Source organism: Hibiscus syriacus, unplaced genomic scaffold (assembly GCF_006381635.1).
Source record: "Hibiscus syriacus cultivar Baekdansim isolate YM2019G1 unplaced genomic scaffold, ASM638163v2 tig00110904_pilon, whole genome shotgun sequence".
In the NCBI taxonomy this organism is placed as follows: Eukaryota; Viridiplantae; Streptophyta; class Magnoliopsida; order Malvales; family Malvaceae; genus Hibiscus; species Hibiscus syriacus.
In genome coordinates this window covers 1,126,088-1,132,087 of record NW_024062907.1, presented here as the reverse complement: position 1 = coordinate 1,132,087, position 6,000 = coordinate 1,126,088, and positions in this window count along the sequence as shown.

Below are 6,000 nucleotides of genomic sequence, written 5' to 3'. Positions count from 1 at the left end.
GAATTTGTGTATTTTAAGGGAGACGAGAGATGCAGGTGGTTTTTATAGGTGCATGCATGCGCTACGTGATTCAAAATTTAAACCATTGATGTCATTAACATTCTTCATTTGATTATAATATTTTTACAAGTTTCCCACGGAAAACAAAGACCGGGAAGTAACCTAGCAGCACTACAGAACCTGATCGCGATGAAAATTTTAAATTTTTATATAATTTATGTTTCTTATTTATATTTTAATGATAATCTATTTTAACTTTTAAAATTTTATAAATTCTTCTTTAAAAATCAAATCTTATGTACTCCTTGAATATCTAATTATCTCATATTAACTAGATTAATTGTTTTTAATAATATGAGGTGATTATAATATAATATATGTTATTATCTTTCTTAATTATTTACAACACATACATAACCTACAATCGTAGCTATTCATTTAGATAAAACTATCTAGGGCTTATTTTTGGCCAACAAGAAACCTTAACCTCAATTTACAATTATATAATACAGAGTTGACAACTTGAGATGTAGTAGATTACATTATTGACTTGCAAAAGTTAAATATTAGTAATTGATGATAATCTCAGGTTAATCTATTTTTCCCCAACCTCTCATGCCTTAGTTAATATACAATTTTGTTGATGGATTATATCAAGTAATTTCAAAGATCTTATTTATGTATAGTAAAACTAGAAAGACTTGGGGAAAGAAGAAAATAGAATTTCTATGTACAATATTAAAAATATCTATAATCTATGGAGTCTGAAGTATTTTTTAATAAAAATAAGTTTTCATTAAATAAAAAAAGGTAACAACACAATCTCAATATAAAAATTTAAAAGGCATGAAGAAAAATAAAATTAAAATCTTCGCTTGAATACATACTTCATATTTAAAAAGAAATCAGTAACTATCAATATTTCAATGTGCCTATTCGAACTTATACACAATATTGATGAAGGTATAAAGATAGGAGAAACTAATATAACTTATTACTTCATGAATGGTTCTGAATGCATCAACAATCTACATCAAAAGGGTATTTAATTATACGAGATCATTGACATTTTCTGATCAGGATGTGTGTCATGATGAATGCAACATAAAATGTCAAACTATCATAATGATAGAGAAAATTGTGTCATAAAAGCTTTTGAACAGTTACACCGTAAAAGCAGATAAAAACAAACTTTTCAAGAATATGTGACAAGAAAGAAATCAACACGAAAATGATGTTTTATTTAGATCTAAATAAAAAAATATACAAAAATTAAGAAAAAGAGAGATGACGACATTAGGTCGTCGCCTAGGAAGAAATTTTAAATTTTTTTTAAAAAATCACTCAAGAGAGAAAACTAAGACAAAAACTCATTTTAATTAATATTTTTATTATCTTTTAAATTGATAAAATAGTTTCATTATTTATAATGTTACAATATTCATATTATAATAATATTCAGCACTTATTATTAAATATTGAATATTGGAAATATATTTTATTAAAATTGAATATATATTTTTTTATTCATTTTAAATCACATTTTCACTGTATTTTTTTCTCATTCAAATGAACAATTGTTTTTGGCTTAATACGAAAATAAATACCTGACCTATGCCTCAAAAAGCATGTTAAAGAATAAAGAATATTTCGTTAAAAATAGGTGCCTAACGTTTTCCGGTTATACTTTTAGGTGTCTACTTTATTTTTTTAATTTTTTAATAATAAAAAAATTATTTTTAATTTAAAAGAAATGTTTATTTTATTTATAAAAAAACCCAACTTTTTACTGAAATTATAAAAAACCCTAAAAAAACTAAAATCTCTCATTTCAACCCCCATTACCAACCATCGTTGGTCATCTCCGGCCACCATTGTCATCACCGAACGGTCACCCACCCATCGTCACCCACCCATTAATCAATCGTCATCCTTACTGTCACCCAAAATCCCAAAATCTAAAATCCCCAAAATCTAAATATCTAATTCTCAATTTCAATTTCTTATCCCAAACAATCTCCGGCCATCATCGTCGTCATCGTCGAACGGTTGGGTTTTGATCACAATAGCATGGTGGTTCGAATGGTGGTAGCGGTGTGGCTTATGGATGTCATAATCGACGACGAATGACGACATTGTCTTAAAATCTGAAAAAGCGTTGAACGCATCTCCACTGCAAATGGTAGCATATTATGACAAAATGTAAATGGGGTTTTAGGGTCAATGCTGATGATGATGACAGTGGCGGTGACGGTCACCGCTGACTGGTTGACAACTTTTGGAATGAGGAAAGGAGAGGGGAGAGCACGCTGGTGGGGGTTGTTCAATTTTTTTTAACAAAAATATATTTTTATTTTTTTAATTTTTAAAATTCTCAAAATTATTAGAATGTGAAATGTGTCACTTAACGGAGATATTTAACGACGGTTAATGACCAGACACCTAAAAATATACCATTTTAAACATCATACACTTATTTTTAGCAAAAAAATCTTTATAACTAATTTTTTTTCGAGGCGTAACTCGATTACTTTTTTGTAATAAGCATTTTTTGAATTAATCATTGTTATCCGATATATTGACCTACTAATCCAGATCGGGTTTTGCAGAGGCCCATTATGGGGGTGACCCTCCCAACCCAGTTTGCTCCATAGTCGAGATTTAAACCACTGACATTGCTTAAGAAAACTAGTGCCTCGTCCTACTAGACCAACTGGTTGTTGGTCAAATGAACTATTTCATTGTTATATTTAATTACCTTTAATATCATATTATATTTTTGGCATAACAATTGACTTCTAAGCAGCTTCCTTAAAATCTGCCCTCACCACACCAGTCAGCAAATTTGTCAGTTTCTAGCAATATTTGACATCATTAATTTCTTAAATGCTCAATGTTCTTATAATTTGATTCCCCCCAGCAAAAAAATCTGCTGCAATCTCCAACTGCTCTTTCAATATTTTATTGATACATCACCCAATCGATAAAGCAGCAGCCTTTCCTTTTTTGAAAATTAGACTTTCTTTTTTTAGTTATAGTCAGCTATTGTAAGGCAATTTTGATGGAATAATATGATGGAAGAAGAAAATAATACAAATAGAGTGTTGTAGATTTTTTTAAAAAAAATAAGATGATATAAATAATGCACAAGAAATATTTTCAGATCATTTGACATTTTAAGAAGAAGTCGGGAAGATAGAGCGTCTTTCCAAGATTATATGCAGTGTGAAAGTCAACCTTATTAACATATTAATGTTGAATCTTTCCGACGTCTTTTCAAAAACGTCAAATAATTCAAATGTCTATTCCATACACTATTTAAATAATTTTAATTAGAAAATAATTTTTCTTTCGTCACATATGAGCAATTCTTTTTTGTTCACTGCATTATGTAAAGAAAGTTGCCGCGATTATCGTTCTCTTCAAGCAACATGTGACTTTGAAATTACAGTAAAATAGTTGCCGATGTGATTAAAACTAGGATATGGTTGACTACAATTTCAATTCAAATGAACACGGCAAATATAGCAATTTGAACTGAACAATCGGATTTTATATTAGAGATTTCACGTTTGACTTGCTATATGCATTAATATGTCAAAACACAACGATTTCTGACTTCAAACCAAAATTTTACCAACCCTTAAAAATCCAGGGATAAAACAAGATTATTTAAGCTAATCCATTGTTTAAGAAAACTGTTAGAATAGTTCATCAACTAAAAGAGTCGAGAGGAGATAGATTGACCTTTAAGAAATTATGAAAGAAAATAATAATAATACACATAATAATTTATAGTGATTTGATATTCCTAACAAAGTATACTTTTAATACCTTAACTTTTCAGCATTGAGAGTTCTCTTAATTTTATTAATTTGATGAACAATTGAGGACAATATTTAACCTTAAAATTCCCTTAAGATTTCTATTCAGACCATAACATTTAAACTCTCTAAAAAAAGACAAACAAATATGGAAACAAAGAAATCGTCCTCACTTGATCTGAATATCCGTAAATTAAACACACCCGAATATACCTGAGCAAAATGAATGCAATAAATACTTGCAAAGTGTTTTACAAGAAAAATGAAAAAAATTAGCTTGAAAAGTTAGAACCAAATCATATTAAATATGAAAACAACAACCATAATCTAGCAATATCAAGAATAAAAAATATTAGACGCGGAAGCGTACCTGAATTAATTGGTATGTTGAAATCCTTGAATCTTTATTTGGTTAGTGATCTTCCAAGAAGATAGATTTCCCTGAACTATAAACACTCTAACAGGGATATGAGTAAATGATGTGAACCTAATCAGTCCAACTTTCTTCTTGATTTGATCAAATCATTGATGCTCACCAATGTTGATTCTAAGGGAGTTATACCTCCTCTGCTTGCTCATTTATGCACTATATCTTATCATAAGTTTGCATTTGCCTCTTAGGAAATGTTTATCATATGATATCATTCATTGCATGATTTTTACTAGTACATGAATTTGCATGAGCTTTATTAGTTGCATGACATTAAATTGAATGAATAAATAAGTACGGTACTTCATTCAAGAATGTACTTTAATTATGTTCATTTAAGCATGTAGTTTCTTTAAAGCAAGTTACTTCATTCAAGTGTGCTCATCATTCAATAAAGCTAGTTCTCTAATTAAATTAGTTCGTTCATTAAACTAGTACATTAATTAAATTGTCTTATTTAATGTTTTTCATGGCATGTTTATATTTGTTTAGCATGAACATTTGCTTGTTTTGTATCTAGGTGCATGAAGGGAGATAAATAGTCACAACACATGAAAGAATTTCAGTTAGTTTGTTTTCCATTTATGGATTGGATACATATGTTTATGGTTCCTGAAATAAATTGAAAAGCATTCCTTTATCTCTTAGCTTTCTAACGCCTTTTGAATAACCTCAATCTGATATCGGGAGCTTGAGCTATGATTGATTTACCAAAAACAGTGCATAGTAGTAGAATTTTCATTACGGGAATTTTATGCATGGATGATTTGGATGAGTTTGAGCCAAGGGGGAGTCTTTTTAACTTTAACCAAGAAACAAGCCATTGAAGGCCTTCTTTATTCACCTATTCAAGGCATTCAAAGTTGATTTTATCATTCAAATCAAGGGTTTTTTGAATTCTTCAAGGGAGCATGCAATGAAAGCTGATTTAATTAACTTATTAGGCCAATTTAGTGAAGAATATCAACATGGAATAGAAAGAGTCCTTCACCCCTTGGATTAAATTAAGGTCAAATTCAACTTCAAAGTTTCTAGATTCATCCCCTATTCAATCATCCTTGAAGATAAGAAAGACATAATTCAAATGCACATTATTGCTAAATTGATGAGAATGTTTTCATCTTTTGAGTCATTTCATATGCTACTTAGAAATACTATATATAGACACCTTAGAATCATTTGTAAACACAACTTGATTTATAAAATATCTTTTGAGAGTTTTCTTTCATTCTATTTCTTTTGAAGAAATTTATCGACTTCAAGATAGTCTTGTAGTCTTCATCCATCCATTTGTTTATAACGTTGGTTCCTAGCTTATCTATAGCTAGCAGATCACGTTCCACTGTAACATCTCAAAAGTCATGGTTAGTGACTAAAATGGAAGTTTTGACACTTTGAGATCTGATTTTAATTTTTTTAAAAAATTTAGGGACTTATTTGGAAATAACTTGTGAACAATTGTTTGCAAATATTGAATGAAGTAAAGGGTAAATTGGTCTTTTGCAAGAAAGATTTTTATCTTTCTTTAATAGGGTATAAAACACGTGGAGAGTGGGGGAAATAAAAAGAAAATTCTGGAGACTTGGTTGGCTTTCTTCCTCTTCTCTTCTTGTGACTCCATTGGTAAGGTAAGAGGATCTCAAGTGAATGTTTCCTTTCATTTTTAAGTTGGGTTTAATTCTTGAGATGATAAGAAAGCTTAAGTGAAGCTTAAGGTAGCTTAAAACTCTAAGATGATTAAGTTCG